This window comes from Danio rerio, chromosome 13, assembly GCF_049306965.1.
Source record: "Danio rerio strain Tuebingen ecotype United States chromosome 13, GRCz12tu, whole genome shotgun sequence".
Classification (NCBI taxonomy): domain Eukaryota; kingdom Metazoa; phylum Chordata; class Actinopteri; order Cypriniformes; family Danionidae; genus Danio; species Danio rerio.
The window spans coordinates 4,742,248-4,767,500 of NC_133188.1; the positions used below are offsets into that span (position 1 = coordinate 4,742,248).

The following is a 25,253-nucleotide window of genomic DNA, read 5'->3' on the forward strand; positions in this document are numbered from 1 at the left end:
ATAAATAAGGAAGTAAATAAGCACATAAGTAAATGAGTAAATAGAGTAAATGAGTAAATAACGAAGTAAATAAGTAAATAATGAAGTAAATAAAGTAAGTAAAGTAAATAAATAAGTAAATAAGTGAATTAGTAAATAAGTAAATAAATAACGAAGTAAATAAGCACATAAGTAAATGTGTACATAACGAAGTAAATAAGTGAGTAAATAAGTAAATAAGTAAAGTGTAAATAAATAAACAAATAAGGAAGTGAATAAGTAAATAATTAAAGTAAATAAGTAAATAACGAAGCAAATAAAGTAAATAAGGTAAATATGTAAAGTAAATGAGTAAATAAGTGAATAAGTAACTAAGTAAATAAATAACGAAGTAAATAAGTCCATAGGTAAAGTAAATGAGTAAATAAAGTAAATGAGTAAAGAAGTTAATTAAATAAGTAAATAACAAAGTAAATGAGTAAATAAAGTTAAGTAAATAAATATGTAAAGTAAATAAGTACATAAATAATGAAGTAAATAAGTAAATAAATAAGCAAATGAGTGAATAAGTGAACAAGTAAATAAACAATGAAGTAAATAAGTAAATAAATATGTAAAGTAAATGAGTAAATAAGTGAACAAGTAAATAAATAATGATGTAAATTAGTAAAGTAAATAAACAAGTAAATGAGTAAATAAGTTAATAAGTAAACAAGTAAATATGAAAATAATGAAGTAAATAAGTAAAGTAAATGAGCAAATAAGTAAAATAATTAAATGAATAATAAAGTAAATAAGTAAATAAATAAGTAAATGAGTAAATAAGTGAACAAGTTAATAAATAATGAAGTAAATAAGTAAATAAAGTAAATGAGTAACTAAAGTATAAGTAAATAAAAATAAGTAAATGAGTAAATAAGTGAACAAGTTAATAAATAAATAAGTAAATAAGTAAATAAAATAAATGAGTAAATAAGTGAGCAAGTAAATATGTAAATAATGAAGTAAATAAGTAAATGAGTAAATAAGCAAGTAAAAAAGTAAAGTAAATAACTCAAAGTTAAGTAGTAAAGCAGTTAGTAAATAAGTAAATGCAGTATTTTTTTTATTTTTTGCAAAGTTGTGTAAAATACACTGTAAAAATACACAAAAATCTATTTATGTCAAGACAACATGAATGGATTAAGTTAGCTTATTAGTTTTTACAAATGTACAGTTCAAGTCTGTGTCTAATAACTGATTTATTTCATCTTTGCCATGATGACAGCACATAATATTTGACTAGATATTTTTCACGACACTTCTATGCAGCTTAAAGTGACATTTAAGTAATTATATAACGATGGTTTGTTCTGTAGACAATCTGAAAAAAAATGCTTAAAGGGGCTAATATTATTGACTTTAAACAGGTAAAAAAGCTGCTTTCATTCTAGCCAAAATAAAACAAATAAGACTCTTTTATAGAAAATACAGTGAAAAAGTCCTGTCTCACTTAAACATCATTTGGGAAATACATTTTCAAAAAAGCCAAAATTTCTGTTGTTTCAGCTCATTGTAAATAAGTAGTTTGAACAAAACGGCAAACATCATTTTATGAGTGTATAGCGATCTACCAAGAATTGACCATGTTACCACTGTTCACCACGTATCCCACGAGCTAAAAGTTTGACCCATTACAACCTACGCAAACACACCTCCTTTCATTTAGCTCATCATATAGCAGCTGTTCCCCATCCAATTACGGCCACTTACAAACACTGCGAATTAATTATGCAATAGCTCAGCATTGCAGACAGATGCAGGTGGTGTGTCGCATCAAAGAGGCAGGAGGCAGCAGGGGACGGTGTGCGGATGTGAGGGAATATGTAGGCGAGATGTAGCACAGGTTGAGCGGGGTCAAGGACTCCAGTGTCTGCAAAGCTCTTATCTTAAGTTAATGCAGGCACCGAGTCCATCGCTCTCGACTTCTGCAGTGCATCTGTACGGCTCCTAGAGTCATAGATAAAAAGGTGTCAAGTCCATCAGCGCGGGGAGGAGAAGAAAAAGTAATAGAGGGAAAATAATAGGCTAGTGTTTGCGAAGCCGGAGACGAGGTTTCAAATTGTTGTGTCGCCAGTGTTTAAACAGGAAGTACTGACAGGACAGTCAATGTGAGCAACTAAATCATTTTGTTGAAGTGACAAGAGTCTGAGGCGCGGGCGAAACCTCTCGGCCACTCATCCATGACAGAGCCAATTAGCCCTCGCCCTGCGTAGGCTGAGAGGATTTCCCGCCTTCAAATCACCTCATCAAAACTTTCATTACATTGGCGATATGCACTTATGCAATGTTATTGAAGTGGTCTCTTAGACGGCACGCTTGCAGCCTGTTCAGTGACCATCTGACGGTTACTACACACTAAAAGGGAAGTGTCTGAACAATCTTTTTTTAATCTGGTTGGTTGGTTTAGAGTCGTTTTAGGAAATGTAGTGCACTTACAGGGGGAAAAGTTGGTGATTTGCACTTATAGGCGATATGCATTTATGCATTGTTGTTGAAGTGGTCTCTTCTAGATGGCACGATTGCAGCCTGCTTAGTGACCATCTGATGGTAACTACACACTAAAAGAGAAGTGTCAGAACATTATTTTTTTAATCTGGTTGGTTGGTTTAGAGTCATTTTAGGGAATGTAGTGCACTTTCAAGGGGGAAAGTTGGTGATTTGCACTTATGCAATGTTATTGAAGTGGTCTCTTTTAGACGGCACGCTTGCAGCCTGTTCAGTAACCATCTGACGGTTACTACACACTTTTTTAATCTGGTTGGTTGGTTTAGAGTCATTTTAGGAAATGTAGTGCACTTACAAAAGGAAAAGTTGGTGATTTGCACTTTTCAATGCTATTGAAGTAGTTTCCTTTAGACGACACACTTGCAGCCTGCTCAGTGACCATCTGATGGTTACTACACACTAATAAAGGAAGTGTCTGAACAATCTTTTTAGATCTGGTTGGTTGGTTTAGAGTCATTTTAGGAAATGTAGTGCACTTTAAAGGGGAAAAGTTGGTGATTTGGACTTATGCAATGTTATTTAAGTGGTCTCTTCTAGACGGCACACTTGGAGCCTGTTCAGTTACCATCTGATGGTTACTACACACTAATAAGTGAAGTGTCTGAACAATCTTTTTAGATCTGGTTGGTTGGTTTAGAGACATTTTAGGAAATGTAGTGCACTTTAAAGGGGAAAAGTTGGTGATTTGCACTTATGCAATGTTATTGAAGTGGTCTCTTTTAGATGACACGATTGCACCCTGCTTAGTGACCATCTGATAGTAACTACACACTAAAAGGGAAGTGTCTGAACAATTTTTTTTTAATCTGGTTGGTTGGTTTAAAGTCTTTCTGGAAATCTAGTGCACATTCAGGGAAAAAGTTAGTGATTTGCACTTATCAATGTTATTGAAGTGGTTTCCTTTAGACGACACACTTGCAGCCTGCTCAGTGACCATCTGACAGTTACTACACACTAAAAGAGAAGTGTCAGAACAATCTTTTTATTATCTGGTTGGTTGGTTTAGAGTCATTTTTGGAAATCTAGCGCACTTTCAAGGGGAAAAGATGACAATATACACTTAAACGCGATGTGCATTTCTACAATATTATTGAAGTGGACTCTTCTAGATGGCACACTTGGAGCCTGTTCAGTGACCATCTGATGGTTACTACACACTAATAAAGCAAGGGTCCGAACAACCTTTTTTAATCTGGTTGGTTTTTTAGAGTCATTTCTGGAAATCTAGTGCACTTTCAGGGTAAAAGTTAGCGATATGCACTTGTGCATTGTTATTGAAGTGGTCTCTTTAAGACGGCACACTTGCAGTCTGTTCAGTTACTATCTTACGATTACTGCACACAAATAAAGGAAGTGTCTGAACAATCTCTTTATATCTGGTTGGTTGGTTTAGGGTAATTTCCGCAAATCTAGTGCACTTTCAAGGAGAAAAGTTGGCGATATGCACTTATGCAATGTTATTGAAGTGGTCTTTTTTTAGACGGCACACTTGCAGTCTGTTCAATGACCATCTGACAGTTACTACACACACAAAAAGTGCCTAAACACAAACATATTACTCTGGTTGGGTGTTTTAGAGTGATTTCTAGAAATCTAGGGCACTTTCAGGGGAAAAAGTAACCACTAGACTTGCCCAAGTTCCCTTGGTTGGAGGAATCTGACCTTGTGTTTTCTAAGGTATTTCTGTGGAATAATCAAAAGAAAACTTTGTTACTACACACAAAAAAAAATCTTTGAACAATCTTTTTTTAATCTGATCAGTTAGTTTAGAGTCATTTCTGGAAATGCAGAGCACTTTCAGGAGAAAAGCTGGCGATATGCACTTATGCAATGTTATTGAAGTGGTCTCTTTTAGACAGCACACTTGCAGTCTGTTCAGTGACCATCTAATAATTACGACACACAGACAAAGGCAAGTGTCTGAACAATCTTTTTAAACAGGTTAGTTGGTTTAGAGTCATTTCTGGAAATGCAGAGCCCTTTCAGGGGAAAAGTTGGCGATTTGCACTTATGGAATGTTATTGAAGTTGTCTCTTTTAGACGGCACACTTGCAGTCTGTTCACTGACCATATGATAGTTACTACACACACAGACAAAGGCAAGTGTCTAAACAACTTTTGATCAGGTTGGTTGGTTGGTTTAGAGTCATTTCTGGAAATCTACTGTAGTGCACTTTCAGGGGGGGAAAGTAACCATTAGACTTGCAGTGATGTCTCCAACTGCGGTATTGAAGATATCCAATCCTAAACAAGAATAAAGTACTGCTGTCAGTCAGACCATCGCTAAAAATGTTGCAGAATAATTAATATTTAGACTTTCCTCTAAAATCTAAACTTGTTTGTCATCCCAATTTTAACCTCTAAAACGTCCCACTGCTCATTTTAATCTCCTCCCTTATGAATCCACGGGGTACAATTAACAAATCAGACCAAGTGTGCGCTTTTAACCTCGGGTCACCATAAACAATTACTGCCAGTGTTCCTGGTTAATTGAAGTTTCACAGCTGAGCTCAACGCTGGCTTTGCTGCAGCTCTCTTAACTCATCTGAATGGCTGGCACAATTGATTCACTGCATGTCTCTGCTCCATTACCTGTCAAGCTACACAAAACCATTGAGTCGTCAACAGGACTTCATTTTTTTACAACTACATTTGTCTTTGAATTTCTCTTTTGAATCTGCTGATTTTTATTTATTTATATATATATTTTCTAATTCATTACGGAATAATTTTGAGCCCATCATTGAGTCTTTATATGCACTCGTGTGAATGTGTGTGAATAGATATTTATTCCATTTTTATTCATTTCAGTAATTCCTTTATTCATTTTCCTTCAGCTTAATCCCTTTATCGCCACAGCGGAATAAACCGCCAACTCATCCAGCATACGTTTTACCCATCGGATGCCCTTCCAGCTGCATCCCAGTACTGGGAAACACCCATACTAATTCACACCCATACACTACCGACAATTTAGTTTATACATATCACCTATAGCGCATGTCTTTGGACTCTTGGGGAAATCGGAGCACCCGGAGGAAACCCACGCCAATATAGGTCGAACATGCAAACTCCACACAGAAATGAGAAATGGCCCAGCTGGGACTCAAACCAGCAACCTTCTTGCTGTAAGGTGACAGTGTTAACCACTGAGCCACCGTGACCCAATTCTATATCTTCTAAACACAAATATTCTGTTTTGTACCACAAAAGCTTCTATATATCCTTGAAGGCTAACATACTGATGCTAATATCCAGAAAAACATTATTTAGATTAGATTATTAGATTAGATTCAACTTTATTGTCATTACACATGTACAAGTACAATGCAACGAAATGCAGTTTAGGTCTAACCAGCAGTGCAATAGCAGCAAGTGCAGGATACAGGAATAAGTTATAAAGTGCAGTTATAGAAAACTATGGTGATATTTACAGATGGATGTACTATGAACATTATATACAGGTTGGATAAGCTATGAACAGATTTACAATATATGAATATATGTGCAGGTTGCTATTAATAATCAGTAGTGTGCAGATAAATAAACATGATTACAAGTGTATATGTAACAATATATGAATATATGTGCAGGTTGCTCTTAATAATCAGTAGTGTGCAGATAGATAAACATGATTACAAGTGTATATGTTACAATATATGAATATATGTGCAGGTTGCTATTAATAATCAGTAGTGTGCAGATAGATAAACATGATTACAAGTGTATATGTTACAATATATGAATATATGTGCAGGTTGCTATTAATAATCAGTAGTGTGCAGATAAATAAACATGATTACAAGTGTATATGTTACAATATATGAATATATGTGCAGGTTGCTCTTAATAATCAGTAGTGTGCAGATAAATAAACATGATAACAAGTGTATATGTAACAATATATGAATATATGTGCAGGTTGCTATTAATAATCAGTAGTGTGCAGATAGATAAACATGATTACAAGTGTATATGTAACAATATATGAATATATGTGCAGGTTGCTATTAATAATCAGTAGTGTGCAGATAAATAAACATGATTACAAGTGTATATGTTACAATATATGAATTGTACAATATGTACAATATATGAATATTTATGAATGAATATTTAAGGGTGCTTTCACACCTAGACTGCAAAAAATGCTTTTCTTACTTAGATTTTTTTGTCTTGTTTCTAGTCCAAATATCTAAAAGTTCTCACTTTATTTGGCTATTATTTCTTAAAACAAGACAATGTTTTGCTTGTCTAGAAAATGCTTCTTGATTTAGGAACTTTTATATATTTGGACTAGGAACAAGACAAAAAAAAATCTAAGTAAGAAAAGCATTTTTTGCAGACTTTTGTTTCCAGATAGCGTCTTTGATAGTTCATACTATGTGATTGTCACTCACGTGCACGAGCACCGATTTGCCTGTGATTTCAGGCATTTGTCAGCGATTTTTCAAGACCTGTCGGCGAGCCGAAATCGGGGTTAAAATCACGCATTCTGAACTAGGAATTAATTTCACTGGACCTTTAATATCAAGCAATGTGGTGACTGGATTTTGCCATTCCTGCCAAACTGCAGGTCATAAAGCAACCACATGTACTTCGGTTGATTAGCCTGTCACAGTAAGACATCCAAAGAACAACGGTCAAATGTCTTCCCTTTTTAATTTCGTCAGCACAATGACAGCAACATTTTGGACATTTCACCTCTTGAGGCCTGTAGACACAGTGTCCGCGAACACAGGCTGACATATTCAAAACCTGCAGACTATACTTAATATCCTGAAGAGCAAAAACAATATAATAGATCAACTTTGCACCTAAAATGTCTGCTATCAATAGCAGGACAGCAAACAGCACACTATTGCTGACAGTTATGTAATATCTTTTAGTTTGGGAGGTAAAAAAGCTCTTTCATCACTGAGGGAAGCTTAACCACTGGAAAGCAACACAGTCGACAAAATATGAAGTCATAATCATTGCCTCAGCAGCCGCTAGAATATTGACTTACAGGTTAATTTATTAGAGATGAGCTCATCATGAATTGACGAGAAGACATCTGCAAGGACCCCTTAGTTCCTTAAATAAATCCAAATGAAACCGGACGGAAAATACTCAGACCTCTTTCAAGGTTTTAAAATTAAGAGCACTGTATGTCATTCATTCATTTTACTTCCCTTATTTATCACGGGTTGCCTCAGCGGAATGAACCGCCAGCATTCGATTTACAAAGCGGATGCCCTTTTAGCCGCAACCCAGCACTGGGAAACATTTTGTTAGCCCATACACTCTCACTTTCACAATAATACACTGCAAATTCAATTCACCTATAGTGCATGTCTTTGAACTGTGGGGGAAACCGGTGCACTCACCTATGCGAACACGGGGAGAACATGCAAACTCCACACAGAGATGGCAATTGGCCGAGCAGGGAGTCGAACAAGAGACCTTCTTGCTGTGAGGTAACCACTGAGCCACCGTGCCACCCCACACATTTGAAGGTTTCTAGAAACTAATAACACCTTGTTTTAGAGATTCCTCCAATGATAGTTGCAAAAGAGCTTCCTATTAGCATAAACAAAGAAACAAATCACTAAATTCTGATATAGTCGTATTACTCTCTCCTCAGAATTCCAGAAATCGGATTCTCGTAATGAGATTCCTTATGAGGTCGAGTTCTGCTCTCATTCGGAGAGGAGTAACCGACTTGGAGTTAATATATGACCTGACACACAAACATGAACATGTGGTAATGAGGCCCCCCGTGATACACAAGACCAGAGTGCAGCAGTTCTAAATGCGGACACATGGCTGAGAGAAACAGGAGTAAGAGGTAAATAAAGTCATGCAGGCCACAAACCAAACTCCAAAAAAGCAGTACTGCAGAAGACATGCCAGCCTGAAAGAGCTGTGGTTGCATTAGTCATACTTAGTACACTGCCTGACAAAAGTCTAGTCACGTATCTGAGTTTTACGAACAACATAAAGTAACTTGACTTCTATTAAATCATTTGGTATCAGAAGTGGCTTATATGAAAGGCAAAGGCCTCTAGATTACGCTTAATTTACTAAAATAAAATATGATCAGTGCTTGATATTAAATGATTTTATTAGGACAGTAAGGTCTGACTTCGCTTATACAAAAGTCTTGTCTCTAAACAGAAACAATGTAGAGTGTAGAATAGGGGTTACCAATCTCGTTCCTGGAGGTCCGGTGCCCTGCAGGGTTTAGGTCCAACTTGCCTCAACACACCTGCCTGGGTGTTTTAAGTATACCTAGTAAGACCTTGAAAAGCTTGTTCAGGTGTGTTTGATTAGGGTTGGAGCTAAAATCTGCAGGACACCGGCCCTCCGGAAACAAGTTTGGTGATCCCTGGTTTACACTTTAAAGTCATGGTGCAGTAGAAAAAGAATGAATATAGTGTATGACTCCCATTAGCTTGGAGGACTGCATCCACACATCTCTGCAATGACTTAAATCACTGATTAATAAAGCCATCTGGAATGGCAAAGAAAGTATTCTTGCAGGAGCAAGACTTTTTGAATTCATCCTCAAAGCCTCCTCCTTCATCTGACCCTAGACATACTCAATAATGTTCATGTTTGGTTACTGGGCTGGCCAATCCTGGAGCACCTTGACCTTTTTTGCTTTCAGGAGCTTTGCTGTGGAGGCTGAAGTATGAGCAGGAGCGCTATCCTGCTGGAGAATTTGCCCTCTCCTGTGGTTTGTAATGTAATGGGCAGCACAAATGTCTTGATACCTCAGGCTGTTGACGTTGTCATCCACTCTGCAGATCTCTTGCACCCCAAACCATGATTTTTCCTTTACCAAACTTGACTGATTTCTGTGAGAATCTTTGGTCCATGCTGGTTCCAGTAGGTCTTTTGCAGTATTGGTGATGATTGGGATGCAGTTCAACAGATGATTCATCAGAAAAATCGACCCTCTGCCACTTTTCCAAATGATCAACTAGAAGTCAAGTTACTATTTCTTGCTCTTACAGCTGGGATTGACGACAAGACTTTTGTCATGTAGTGTATACATGTAGCAAGGTGTGAACAGACCTTAGATTTTGAGCTGAGAAGATCTCCCAGATACTAATTAACTGTGTCCTCCATAGAGCATAGACATCTGGGAAAACAGTAAGCCTGTAAATAACCGGTTAATTTAAGTCTGATTTCGCTACACTGAGCTGCTACTATCCATTTATAAAGTTAACTGCAACGTTTACCCGTAATCCACTGGACTCTGGTGTTTAATTGGTTTATGAATTCAAATAGATCAATACTTTCTTAGAGAATAAATGTTATTTTTACGTCTCAGTGGCAAATATCATGGCCAAAAAGGCTGTTGTTAAGTAAAAATTAAGTACAGTTTTGTCTTGTAACAGGCCTTAGTATCTGGGGTATCTTCTCAGCTCAAAATCTAATTAACGGTGTCCTCCATATAGAGCAATTCCACAAAAACGTTGATCATGATCTGCTGAAAAAAAGATTTGGGAAAAGAGCAAACCTGTAAATAACCTGCTAATTTAGGTCTTATTTCGCTACACTAAGCTGCTACAATACATTTATAAAGTTAACTGCATTGTTTATACTTAATTTACTGGACTTAATTGGTTTATGAATTCAAATCGATCAATACTTTCTCTGAGAATGAAAGTTATTTTTATGTTTTTGTGAGGCCAAAAGGCTGATTATATGGTTTGAGATTGTGGCGACTGTGTAAGCAAGACTTCTCTAACATCCAAAGTAATCTCGCTGTAGACAGTTTGCTGGAACAAAGAGTGCAGAAATCAATGTCTGAATCAGTGCTGTCAATGCTGCTTTTCTCCCTCATTCACACTGAGTGTAAATGTAATAATGAAAGGGGGTCAGTGTGCAGGTTTGTATTGTTGAAATGATGAGAAGCCTTCTTCAGACCCTTCTCCACAGCATGGTATGGTTTGGTAGGGTTTGTTTTTTGGAGCTTTTCACTGCCTTCTGTACCTAGTACCTGTCACTTTTTTTTTATTTCTGATCACAAGATCAGAAAATTAAACAAGTAAGCATCAATCTAGAAACCAACCACTTCTTAATGACTTATTCACTTTTCTTCGGCTTAGTTCCTATCAGGGGTGCCATGAACGGCCAACTATTCCAGTGTATGTTTTACACAGCGGATGATCTTCCAGCCACTACCTAGTACTGGGAAACACCCATACACTCTTGCATTCACACACACAAACACACGCATGCACGCACGCACTCATGCACTCACACACACACACACACAGTCCCACCCACTTTAAGCGATACTAAACTACAATGGAAATGCAAACCAGGCAAAACCAAACTGAACCGAACCATTTCGATCTGTATCTTTAAAACTTAAGCAAGTTTGTTTCTTTGGTAACGACTGTTTTTGTTCATGCTGCTGGAATGACCCAGATGTGATAACTTCAGCTCTGACTAATCTATTACTCTACGCAAGATATAGGCTGGAGCCCCTTGCATCACAGACAATTTCACTACAGATAATTCACAAAGAAACTGCATAGATTTATGAAATAATTACACATCACATTAAAATATAGGTTCTTTATTGAGATCTATGGATCCATGTGGAACCTTAACCATTCGTAGAACATAGCAGATGCTTGCGACACATCTGAAAACACAGCACCATTGGATTTGTTACACCACATTCATTCATTTTCTTGTCGGCTTAGTCCCTTTATTAATCCGGGGTCGCCACAGTGGAATGAACCACCAACTTATCCAGCACGTTTTTACACAGCGGACGCCCTTCCAGCCACAACCCATCTCTGAAAACATACACACTCATACACTACGGACAATTTAGCCTACTCAATTCACCTGTACCGCATATCTTTGGACTGTGGGGGAAACCAGAGCACCCAGAGGAAACCCACGTGCACGCAGGGAGAACATGCAAACTCCACACAGAAACGCCAACTGAGCCGAGGCTCGAACCAGCGACCCAGCGACCTTCTTGCTGTGAGGCGACAGCACTACCTACTGCATATACTACACCGCAAAGACTGAAATGGCAGCATCATGCACGATAGAAGAGGTCCAGATGTTCCTCTCATTGGTAGCTGTGAAGCGAATGATGAGAAATGAAAACAATGATGTCACAATAGAGGCAGTGCAACTATAGCAACAGCCCCACCTGAACCATACCCTGCAACAGAAAAGATAATTGGTGCAAAACATGCCCTGAATTACTTGTACTATGTAGACACCACAAAAAAGCAGCAGTTTATCAGTTGTGGTCTTGGGGGTGGAAGTGAGCTCAGTGCATACATTCCCCCACCTACAACCCATGTGCGTAAAAATCGTCAAACCAGCAACCTCTTACAAGTTTAACTCTTTATGAAAAGCCTGAACAGCAAATACTTCTGATCACAATATCTAGACTTGAAAGTCAGCATCACCCTAGAAACAAACCACTTCTTGAGGACTCTTCAAGCTATTTTGTTTATCTTTCTAAGCTAGTCTATTGTAGGGCCAGCACCTGTATGGGTTTGACAAACAAGTGAATAGTAGGTGCTCAAGACAATAAACAAAAACAAGTGGGACACTCTGTAGATTTGTGGACTTTGTAGACACGCATTCCTCATCACAAGTTTACAAAACTACAACTGCATACAGCACCATGTGCACTTTTTGGAACTGAACCATCTTTGCACGCCATAAACGGCTTGAGGCTTTCCAAATGACTCACTATGCACTTATATACTCAACCGTGTAGTGTTTTAGTAAAGAGTTTTCCCAAAATGCAACAGTAACTTAGTTTTTTACAATAAATAAAGAGAAATTCAAAAGGTTTCCCATGTTTAGCAGTTGCTAAAATGTCAGCGCCAATAGCCACCCAGCAAGCTTTTTTGTTTTGTTTTGTTTTGTTTTTAAAAGATGTCTAATAGACATCTACACATAGTCATCTTGACTAAAACAAGGCTAAATTTGGGCTGTCAGTGAAAATCTAATAGACATCTACAAATAATCCAAAACTAGACTAGTCATCAAATACACAGAAATAAATGACAACACATTTAAAGTCTGTCTATTTGACGACTAGTCTAGTTTTGGGCTATTCTTAGATGATTAGGGCTGGGACGACACATGTACCTCATGATTCTGTGGCGATATGTGGTGATAACATCACGATTCGCGATATCTACGATATTCAATATGTTGGCAGAAATTTCATCAATGATATATCACAATATATTTGACTGAAAAAGAAAAAAAAATACCCATGATAAGGAAATCTTATGCATTTAATAATGTCAACATTGTGCAAAGAAATATGGATTTGCATAATAACTCACTGTCTGCTGGTATTAAAAGTAAAACTGTACAGCTAGCCAGATAAAAGTTGTAAAAATAGTTACAAAGGACTCGGTAGTCCTTGACGTCCAACCATCACAGGTTAGTGCAACCCATTTAGCAGACCGAAGCGCACCTTCCACTTTGGCCCTGGTATCTGCAATCAATGCAGGATTGACTTTGTCTGTAAAATGACTCTGTATCTCGTATCTCGGTTCCAGTGTTGCCAACATTCTGCAAAATCCATCATTTTCGACAACGCTGTAAGGGCGAAGGTCCTTGCAAATAAATTCGGCGATGGATTTAGTAATACTCTCTGCCCTCGGCGAGCCAAAGGGGAGCTTTGCTTTAAACGCAGTAGTGATTGTCGGCAGATTTGGTTTGCCCTCATTGTCACCTGAGAGTACTTCGCCGTGATATCGAGGTGCATTTGCAGATTCGTAGTGTTGCTGTTATATTTTATCTTTGCAAAGCAGTTCTTGCAGATTTTATCCAATGTCTTTCCGTCGACTGTCTCGTAAAACCCAAAGCATCTCCACACTTTAGAGTGGAAACTAGCAGCTGGGTCTTTGATTTGTTTTCATTCTTTTCCGCCATTCTTCTTCTCGCTACTGTTTTTTCCACATTTCGTCTTTGTTGTTGTTGTTGGTTAACTTGTGTTTTTCACTGGCCGCTGCTTCCGCCCCTTTACCCCTAATTATATTAGGTAGCGACAGTGACACTAAAAATGGGTAAATTAATAATTTTGTGTAATAAAATATTGATATTGTGTACCGTATAGTGTATTATTGCGACAGAAAGCACCACAATATATCGCAATATCAATTTTTTCCCATCCTTTAGATGACTATTAGATTTTCACTGACAGCCCAAGTTTAGCCTCGTTTTAGCCAAGCTTTCTTTGTTAGAAATCTATTAGATGTCTATTAAACACAAAATTGCTAGCTGGGGTAGTGGTAAGTGCGTCAACACATAGCACCCAGGTGCTCATGGCGAACCAAAGATTCCTGGTTTAAGGTCCTTTGATGAACCTTCCTCTTAAGGTCCTTAGCCGAAACTAAGTCTACTCACACAATGCCTGTTTGTAAACCTTAATTTTCCTATCAATAAAGGTGAAAACCCGTAAAACATGAAAAAATAACAGTTGCCAAATTAGTGAAAAAAAAGACGACCAAAAGACCAAATAGTACCCGTCAATGACAACCGCATATTGTATAATAACTTAAATAGGAGAAATTTGTAAGCACAATCCAAAACATTACAATAATCCAACCTCAGCGACCAATAGCTGCTCACCTTCCACTATAAAAGCAAAACTGTGACCACTGAGTGCATGAAGTGTTCAGCAATCCACACTTCTGTTTATTGGTTGAATTTCCAGTGTAACTGCACTACTAATATGATTTATACTACAAAATGGCGTCAAATAGTGCTTAAGTATCAAATTTGGGAAGTGCCTAGTGAGTAAGGGTGTCACGATCCTCCAAATCCTCGAAAGTCACAGTTCGAATCGATTTTTGATTATGAATAATTAATTAATTGATAACGAATGAATTATCTGTAGCCACTTTTTTTCTGTGGGACTCGTGAATAGGCAGTGATCTGTGTCGTTATAATGGCGTCGGTAGAAAAGGTGCACAACCAACAGGAACCAGCCAACAGTATCTGAGGTGTGCGCTAAAATGACTAAGTACAAGTGAGTGAAAGATTGAAGCAGTCTACTGACCCGCTGACTGCCTGTACCCGCTGTCTCGAGCGCATGGCTGTGTGTGCGTCTGTGTGCCTGTGTGTGAATGAGTATGTGTGGTCACATGATGTGCGTTTTCAGAGGTAGTGAAAAAGGAGGGCTGCTCAGAAATGCTACACGGCAGTGTGGATGTCAAATCGTTGTCGTTCTAAAATGCCATTTAAAAACAAAGACAGTGTAAACAGGGCCTGAGTGTGTACTTTTCGCGAGCGGATTTGCAACGGGAGCGGGGCGGAGGATCGCGATGCCAGTGTTGTCTATCGGACGAACCCTAGGTAGGCTACATAGCAGAGCTTGCAAACTGTGTTATTTTTTGTCGACAACATGAACGTTGTCAACATAACTCACTGGAAATCCAAAAGGCTTCCACACTGGCGACTTCATTGAAAGAGGAGAGGGTTTAAGCTCTGTCGACTGGTCTCTTGCGTCTGCAGTTCAACAAGCACTTCAACAAGCCTGTTTTTTTCCCGCTTGGCAAGCCAAGCTGACGTGACATGGGGGCGTGGCAGTATCGATGATTCTTTTCTTTTTATTCGATAATCGAAATTGAGCATAAATTTCGATCGATTTCGATTTAAAATCGAAATCGTGACACGCTTACTAGTGAGTGTGTTTTTTTGAAAGCACAAACACACATATATTCTGCATTCATGGCCTTACTGCTCAGTGAGTGACCCTACAGAACATGCAATGTGAAGTAAAGAAGGGCAGGAGATGCTAAAACTGGTTAGATTGAGTGAAAGGAGGTACGGCACCCGTCTTGAAAGAATCAGACAATTTGTTACAACTCGCTGAGTAAAGGTGAGCGTGTGTACAAGTGAGGGAGGGTTAGAAGAGGGCAGCTCAGCAGGGAGCTCAAAAATTCTGTGGTAGGAGAACTGAGGGGAAGACGTGAGCTCTTGTGCTGAACTGGAAATGAAAGGAATACCTCTTAATGAGCCTTTTTAGTCTGCTTGGAGGAACACACACGAGTGAAGTAAACCGATATGGCAGATGCTAGCTGTGGGAGAATGTGTAGCAGCTGACGCACTCAGTCTCACACACACACACACACACGTATGCATCCGAAGCCTCTATTCTGGACCTACATCAGGTGTGTAACCTCTGCCAAGGACGAAACCGGCAAACTGAGGCAACAAATAGACCTTTGTTGAGTAGATACCATATTTAATTTAAACATTTCAGTCCTTTAGAGTCCCACAGCCTTCTTTTTTTATTTGTGTCATCGATGTGTAATTAAATATTTATATAAAATGTTTTTAATCCAAAATGTAGGTTGAGTGGGAAAAACCAGATGAACTAGGACAGTGGAGTTTAGCTCTAGACCTGATTAAACATACCCCTAAATCTTCTAATCCATGGTCGAGTCCAAAAATGGCTTACTTAAATAGCTCATTTGCAATAGTAATTTACAGTAAATCATCACTAGACTCAGTTGCATTTTCATATAGTCTGATTTGTATGAACGTAATCTCGACCTACAACATCCACCATGTTGTAATCCTGGTACTTTTTGAATTTAGACAATTCTTTTGTCACAAACTCCTTTCCATCTACCACAGCTGGAAAGCATCTGTCATGTTCACCAGTGATCCTTCCTGACATATCGCTGGTGAACTACAGATGTCATGTTTAGGAACTACAAGTCCTATCAGGCCATGCCAAACACCAGCTGGTCATCAAGGCTGATGAGACACAGCTGAGACTTGTGATGACTGATCATTCAGATTATTTATACACCACACATACACCAGTTTAGTACGGAGTCTTTGATGTTGATGTATGTTCCTTGCATGTCCTAGCTTCTTGTTGTTTTGCCTGTTTCTTGACTTTAGCCTTGTTTATTGTTTGATTCCTGTTTGCCATCTATTTTTGACCTTATGCCAGTTTTTTGACGACGTTTTTGGATTGTCCTTTTTGTATCAGCCACTTTTGTTTGTCCCTGTTTTGCTTAAATATAATCTTGTTTTATCTGCACTTGGATCCTCGTCTCTGTTGTTCCTTGCTTTGATCTCCTCATGTGACAGCATCGAGTTTCAGATCCAGCCAATGTCTTCTGCATCCCTGGACATCCCAAACTTTGCCATATAGTAGCCAGGAGCGGGATTGAAAACCTAAGAGCTAGGACACACCAAGCCAACTCTTTGCTGTATGGTTTTGTCGGTCTGTTGGTCAGGCAATTCGGTTTGTTGTATTCACCAGTTCAGTTGGTTTGGTAAAGTAGGAGCTTGTTAGCCTGATTCAGCATGTTTAATTAGAATCGGACCATCGGCTGAAGAGATGCTCTGTTTGGTTATTCAGCAATGATTCAGAGCAGGGGTGCAACATAGTGAAGTGACGTAGCAAGTAAACAAAGATCACAAAGAAGCCAGCTGTAATTTCACTACATTTCTCAAATATTTGCTCTCGTTTCAAACGGCTTTCTTTCGTTCTGTGTGTTCACACGCAGCTTTTTGATTTAGACATGATCCAACACAAGGCAACCCAAAGTTGTGTTTCGTTTGTGCTAGCTGTCTGTCATTGGTTTGGTGTGTCTTGCCCTTTAGATCGAACTTTAAGACCATGAAGCTTACCTTGGTTTTAGAGTCTCGCTCTTGGAATAGCACCTACCTCCAGATCCACACTACAACAACAATCTAACACACCTGAACCAGTTAAATGATATAGTCCGTACTGTGTAGATCCTACATTTAAATTTGAACTTACTGTACAACATAGCGCTCAAACTCGATTCCTGGAGGGGCGCAGCTCTGCACATTTTTGATCCAGCCCTAAACAAACACAGCTCATCCAACTAATCAAGGTTCTCAAGACTACTAGAGACTAATGGTGTACTCGCACTATGTACCTTGTACTGGGCCGAAGCACGCTTGTCCTCATCCATGATGTGCTGTTCAGTAAGAAGTGCTCTCACTCAGCACAGTGGAGATTTCTTTAGTTATATTGTTTTAGTCGTTTGGGATGCAGTGACATGCAGTCAAATATTTCGCTGAACAGATCAGCCACTTTTGGCGCTCATAAACAATCATAAAGTCCTTGTGCTGCAGAAATTAGGAGGTTTGCTGAAGGTGCAGCTGTCGTGCAGTGAGGGGTTTGCGTATTTGATAATCTATGACAGATAGCGGTTATTAAACAGTAAAAATGATTAATAAATCCAAATAAACCAGTCCCTTAAAAGTCGCTTCTCATCTTCAGTTTCGGGCGGGGTACGTTTGTAGTGTGAGTGCAAGCGCGCCTGAGAGCCCAAGTAAGTCGCCCTCTGGCATGCCTCTTTTAATCGAGCCAGTGCCAGCCAACTGAACCGCGCCTGAGCCCGATTGAGAGCACTCCCACTTCTCAAACGGTCTGGGAAACGGGCCTGGTTCAGATAGCATAGTGTGAGTGCACCCTAAGAGGTCTCTAGTCTAGGTCTCCGTAAGTTAGAGGTGGTTGGAGGTAAACTGTGCAGAACTGCGGCCCTCCAGGAACTGAGTTTGAGACCATTGCTTTAAAACTATTCTAAAAGTATGTTGTGTATACAAGTACGATTAGGAGAAGTATAAATAAAATTCACACATACTACATCCATCACCTTGTAATTATCCCATTATGGTGTACCTGTGTAAGTTATGTCACTTTACTTTCATTCATAATTTCTTTCCCATGCCCTCATGCCCTAGTTCTCTGGAAGCACAGTTTAGAATCTCTGCAGAAGCAGTAGGTCATCCAGGTAATTCTCGCCTACTGATTTTCCAATACTATTTACTAGGGAAGCTTGCGATTTTGTATGCACTGATGGTCCGTGATTACTAAAAATGTCCAGACATGTGTGATGGAATACACTGAAATGAAACTCCAGGAAAATCTTCCTCCAGGAGCGGGTTTCAAGTCCCTTAAAACAGCACAACATGGTAAACAGGCTGAGTTTCTTTCCCAGATGGCCAGCATAGGTGTAAGGTGGTGCAATAAAGTGCAATTTGAGCCTGCCAGTCTCAAGAGTCTGGATCCGAAGCTCTTTCTTTTAAACAAGCCACAGTTTGTTTATATGTGTACATTTACACCTAAAGGCCAGCGTGTATATCAAATAAGAAACTCTGTCATGGCAACTTTACTTATTATTTATGACCACAAGTAGTGCAGAAGTCAGCCAACCATACAGGAAATGTAAGGTGGTCTGCAACTTTAGGCATACGATAAACGAAAGAGTCATGGCAATATATAGATCTCAATCTCAAGCTAGTTTTACTAAACTAGCTACTCATGAAAAAGCAGATATAGATAACTTATTTTGATTTTCCTCCTTCATATAAAAGTCCTCCACCATGGCAGTCCAACAAAAAGAAATAAAGAGAGTCCGTTCTAGTCAACACACACTAATAAATGTAGTGGAATGATATCAAAGGCTGATTGTTTTTCACATTTACAGCTGGTGTTTGCACTGAAGTTCTTTCAGAGGAGGAAAAAATGGGCACATGCTATGAAGCTACAGTCACTAAAAGATAAACAAAGCCAGCGAGAGCCCTGTAAACCTGAGAGGTCCTTACAATGTCAAGCGATTACAGGGAACTTTATAGTGCTTGAAATCTACACCTCCGCTCATTGTAGCAAATTACCTTTCACTTTCTTGCTTCCTCTCTCTCTCCTGGCCTTTCTTTTGATCTACGTTTTCCTGACGTCTTCCAGGTATGCCCTTTAAAATTGGAAAAACAAGAAAAAAACTGAAGGACTGTTAGGTTGCCAGGGAGTTTTGCATCCTTCCTTGATTTTCACACAAAGGCAATCAGGAGAGATGCTGGGGGTGTAGATGTATGAGGTGAGACAGACGGACGAAAGCAGATGTTGGAGAGATAAGAGTGGCAGTAAACCGCCTGACAGCAAAGAGCAACTCTTCTCTATGCTAAATAGGGAATTAGACAGTTGCCCCCTGAGAGCCTCTTTACCATCTCATTTTCATTCACCCTCTCATGCACATCTATTAGTGAATCCTTCCTTAAGGCTCAGGTTGTTCTAGTACAAGAGCGTGTTCTGCTGCCATTTAACCAAGGATTATTAGAGGAAGTTTATTCGAGAAAATATTAAAGTTTAATTCGCTTTTATTTTATTTGTTCCCCCAGAAATGTATCCTACTAAATGTGAACTAAAGCCAATTTTCCACTGTGTAGTACGGAATGGTTCAGGTTGCATTTCCACATCAGTTTAGTACTGCTTAAAGCAGGGGTCACCAATCTTGGTCCTGGAGGGCCGGTGTCCCTCCAGGGTTTAGCTCCAACATGCCTCAACATACTTGCCTGGTTGTTTCAAGTATACCTAGTAAGACCTTGATTAGCTTGTTCAGGTGTGTTTGATTAGGGTTGGAGCTAAAATCTGCAGGACAACTGCCCTCCAGGAACAAGTTTGATGACCCCTGGCTTAAAGTGAGTGGGATAACCGCTAGATTCGCTGCCTCTACTGTGATTGTAGTTGTCAATACATAGTTTTCCTTCCAGATCACCCAGCTCTGGCTGGATCCGGCAGCTAGCTCTCTGCAACTCACATGGTCGCCCACTGAAGCCAAGCAGGGCTGCGCCCAGTCAGTACCTGGATGGGAGACCACATGGGAAAGCTAGGTAGCTGCCGGAAGGGGTGTTAGTGAGGCCAGCAGGGGTCACCCAACCTGCGGTGTTTGTGGGTCATAATGCCATTATATAGGGACAGGGACTCTATACTGCTCAGTGAGCGCGTCTTTTGCATGAGATGTTAAACCGAGGTACAGACTCTCTGTGGTCATTAAATCCTAGGATGTCCTTTGAAAAAGAGCAGGGGTTTCACCCCAGCATCCAGGCCAAATTTGCCCACTGGCCTCTGTCAATCATGGCCTCATAACCCTCCCCATATCATAACTGGCTTTTATTAGTCTGTCTACTCTCCACCAATCAGCTGGTGTGTGGTGTGCGGTTCGGCTCAAAATGGCCTCCGTGACATCATCCAAGTGGATTGTGCACACTGGTGGTAGATGAACAGATTCAATCTATGTGTAAAGCAGGCTGAGTGCCCAAAAAAGCGGCATATAAAATGTAAGGAATTATTATTATTATCCACTTCTCAACTAACAAGTTGAAGAACATCTGGACCTCTTCTACTGACCACAGTGTTGCCATTTCAAATGTATTTTTCTTGGCGGTATAAAAACAACTAACAATACAGCTGTGGCTGCTACTGACTATTTCAATACAGCAGGATTGGTGTCTCATGCCAAATAAAATGACGCTGGTATTGAATGATTCCCTATGATCAATCGGGAATCAGCCATGTCACATTTTGGTAATGGTACAGCTTGCTTGGAACCTCACTTGAGGTGGCCCATAAAAAAAGCTCAAGGTACAGAACACAGTGAAAAATGCTATCCTATGCTTTATATGTTTGTTAGCACATATTTTTTTGCATTGATATTTAATGTCTCATTCAAATACACTATGAACAGCAGCTACGCTAATTGTTTTCTTTGTCCTCTATTTCCACCTGGGGATACTCATCCCGAGGCCTCTCGAAATTGAGCAGCGCCATTGATGTGATCCAAATCCTGTGAAGAGATAATGCCAACTATAGAGGACTTCAAGAGGTCTCCATAACCCTAGACCAGGCCGTATCCAGAGCAGATGCTGTGGCGGTCATGGAAGAGTGAAGAGCATGAGACCATTCCTGAAAGACCCAGTGACAGATGAGATGTTGGACGTCTAGTGTTCTCCCAGGCGCCTACACTGCAGCCCAAGAAGTTTAGCCAAAGGAGAAATGGTTGTGCTCAACTAATCCTGGTTTCTCTCAAGGTTTTCACTTTCGCCAATTGGTGATGTTTTGTTTCTTGCCACGGTTGCCACTGGCTTACTTGGTTTGGAACTTAGGAGCTGCGCATTAATGGATTTGCTCTTCATTGTTTGGACTTTCAGCAGTATCAATTAAACCACACTGAACTGAACTAAACTGAACTCTGAAAACTGGACTGACACAGAAATTTCAATTTACGCAAACTTCTATGTTATGCTGCTTTGACACAATCTACATTGTAAAAGTGCTATGGATATAAAGAGGAATTGAAAAGCCCCCAAAGTAAACTGTACCTGAATGTATCTGAACTGTTCCTTGCCATGCAGGGGAAAAGCACTTCAACTAGCCTAGCTAGATCTACTCAAATTCCAACAAAAGTTTTCAGAAACCCGAATTCGAATCTAAATGTTTGTGTATCTCTGACCACAATCTCAGCTCGCATAACAGCCGTTACTTACTGACATATGATCCTGACAATCCCCATAAGAAGCGCGAGCGGTCGATTGGTTGAGGTTTTCAGAAGAGGAAAGGTGTTTTTATGACACCCACCCCCTTCGTCATTAGTCCTGTACTGTAAAGAGCTCTGATTACATTACTGGTCACTGGATAGTACTTACCACTCTGTGCCCTCACAGAAAAAACCTACCCACACTCTTACTTGAGAATTACCCACATAGCACTAAGATAAGCTAAGTGTTTGCCCACTGGCCAAGCGGTTATGCAATTTCTTGTTAGGAAAGTGTGCAAAGGCAAACCTAAAACCGTCACAGAAACAAAGATCTACAACAAACAGCTTCTAGCACATCCATTCATGCTTGAAATATTGATTCTGAGCAAGATTGCAAAATGTATGTCTGAATATTTAGCTTTGAATGACAGAATTGTTGATGTCTACGTCCTATCAAGAGCACTTGATCCACACTGGATATTTATATACGATTCAGCGAACCACAGTGCAGTGTACTGATGCAAGGCCGCACAATCAGATTGCCCTGAAAAGAAATTTGATATGGGCTTGGTGAGTCAATACAAGACAGCATTAGTCTGCGACTAACACTAAAGCTGCATGTTAGCGTACACCTTGACAACAACTCTGTTTAAACCTGAGAGGCTAACAGCCAGTCCTCCTGACGCAAGGTGTAAGTGTCGACCAGCTGGCTGCAATATTTCACAGATCACACCTAAATGAAGGGAGTGTGTGTCAGAGTGGGCGCATTTCAGCAGACTGAATTGGAACTTCCTGAAGAAAAAACCCAAGCGTTTCCACAGCAACTCCATGGTGACTGGGAAAAGTGTGAGGTCATATGTGCTGTGAATGCCATCTTTTTACTCCACGTCTGAAAGCAGCTTGCCCTCGGTGTTTGTCTTGAGCGGCGCGTGGAACACTTCAGTCTGAATCTGCATGCCTTTGTGGAGTCGCCACAGCAATTTGCTAGTGAATTAAATATTTGGGGAGCTCGTGTCTGCTATTGTGTGAGAGAGATTTAAACCACGTTAAATCGAACCTTTTATTTCTTGCTCTGAATAATAAGAGGGAATCCTCGAGGAAAGCCTGGACGGGGTTTCTGCAGGTTTCACAAAGTTAAATTTAAGACTTTAAGACATTAAGACCATTATGAATTAAATTTTAGACTTATACAGGGCTAAATGCTGAAGTATTTTTTCCCGAGTTGGAAAAGATTTTCACTTATTATTATTATTATTATTATTATTATTATAACTAAACTTAAGTGAATGTAACTTAATAATGCAAAAATAATAACTTACTAATAAAAAATATAGGTCGGGTCAATATCCTTAGTGGTAAATAAATGAAGACCTTTTAAGCAAATGTTACTGTAAGGAAAGTAGTTAAATGCTATTTTTTTTTTAAGTTAAGTTTAATTGAGGTTGGGATTTTTGGTGATTGTAAAAGCTGATTTATACTTCTGTGTGAAGCACACACGTATGCTCCGGCGCAGCCAGCGCATGGACGCATAGCCCTCGCCGTGGTAGCGCCGATGCGTACTGCTCGAAAAAATGTAACTACACATCGCAACACCGCGTAACCCAAGCTCTGTGATTGGTTGGCTTGGTAGCGCTGATGAGCATGGGCGGGACCGAGGGCCGAGCAAAACCATTGGAGTGAGTGTTTACAAGTGTGGAGTCCCGCACAGGAGGTCTAAATGGGAAGTTTTGTTTAGTGTTTACCTTATGATGAAAGTTGTTTCACGTCCCCCCGGTGCCCGCCTCAAATTGAGGGAGATTTCGAGCTACTTCTACAATAAGGTAGCATTCAGAAAAGACTAAACACCAGCAAAGAAACTCGACACAAAAGAACATAAAAACCTCCCTGCCAGCTAGCATTTCGAAAGTGTTATTGTAGAGCAACACAAACAGCGCGCGGAAGTATAAATGCACAGCAATGCGCAAGGCAGGCGCCGTGGGTCATGCCGATGACTCAACGCAGAAGTTTAAACTAGGCTTAAAGTTATAATGGTCAGATTGGGTAGCTATACGTGAACAAAGAAAAATTAAGAACTGTTAAAACAAGATTTAAGATCTACAACACAATATTTCAGTAGATTTCAAACTTTTTCCGGCATAACGTTTATCTTTTGCGATTTAAGACATTTTAAGACATTTTAAGACCCCGCGGATACCCTGCTGGAGATTCTGGCCATAAGGGATCCTGTCAACAGCAGCAATCTATCCTGCCTATAGATTAAATCTCAGTTATTCTTCTCTTTTAACTCATACTTCCTCTAAATTGAAGAAATGACCAACCAAGAGTGCAGCGCTATCAAGACAAATCCATTTCTCAGCTCAGAACTTGAAATCTGATACATTTTGAGATATGGTCCACTGGAAATCAGTGGATTACTGCAGCCCTCATGGACTGCAGAACAGCTCTATATCTTCTTACTGCACTCTACAGCTGTCCCTCTGTTTTATTAAAACCATTAGGTTGCCCAGAGCTCTTTTATTTCCCACAGTGTTGAGTAGTTTTTTTGTGTAACCCAATGTTGGGGTAGCTTTAACTGACAGTAGAAATTATGCATTCCTTCACAAACTACTTCAACAGCTTGAGCTACAGAAAACCACTTCAGGTCTGCAGTCTCGGTTGTCAACTGCCATTTTGTCTCCTGCACAGTGTTAAAACCTCCTGAGGTCTTGGTTTGTGCCTGTGTGTATGGTTTACAAGAACAGACATTTGTATAATGACATGGGTATAACCAAGGTATTACAAAATAGTTGAGGATGGATGGATGGATGGATGGATGGATGGATGGATGGATGGATGGATGGATGGATGGATGGATGGATGGATGGATGGATGGATGGATGGATGGATGGATGGATGGATGGATGGATGGATGGATGGATGGATGGATGGATGGATGGATTCATTCATTCATTCAACGAACGAACTAATTAATTCATTAATTAATTAAAAAAAAGTCAATATATGCACGCCTTGTCATTGTCTTTCATCACATGCAGTGTGCGTATATGAACCACGAGTGAGACGAAGAAAATTAAAGCACACAGGCATAAAGTTAAATGAAACACTCAAGACATAATCTTTAAAATAATGACGTATAAGAATTACAGCAGAACATTAATTAAATGCACATTTTAAAAAATAGCCTGGTATTTTTTATTTGACGAAATAAAATAAAGAACATATGATGGGAGGGAAAAAACAGCTCATTAAAAAGGATTCAGTCAGTGCTTTCATTTTGTAATCTAAATTTGTCATTTAAGTGAAAAATATCTAGAGCAGGCCTATTTATTTTATCTTTTTATTTAGTTTGTTCTGTTTTTCTATGCTGTTGGAAGCACTGCAGGGGCGTGAAAATGCTCTGTTGTTAATATGTTTGCATGT

General features: G+C 39.4%; 1 protein-coding gene across 1 annotated transcript in view; it reads right to left on the reverse strand.

Moving 5' to 3' along the window:
* The window catches only part of mcu (mitochondrial calcium uniporter), a 121,680-nt gene that overhangs the window by 62,586 nt on the left and 33,841 nt on the right, over window positions 1-25,253 (reverse strand).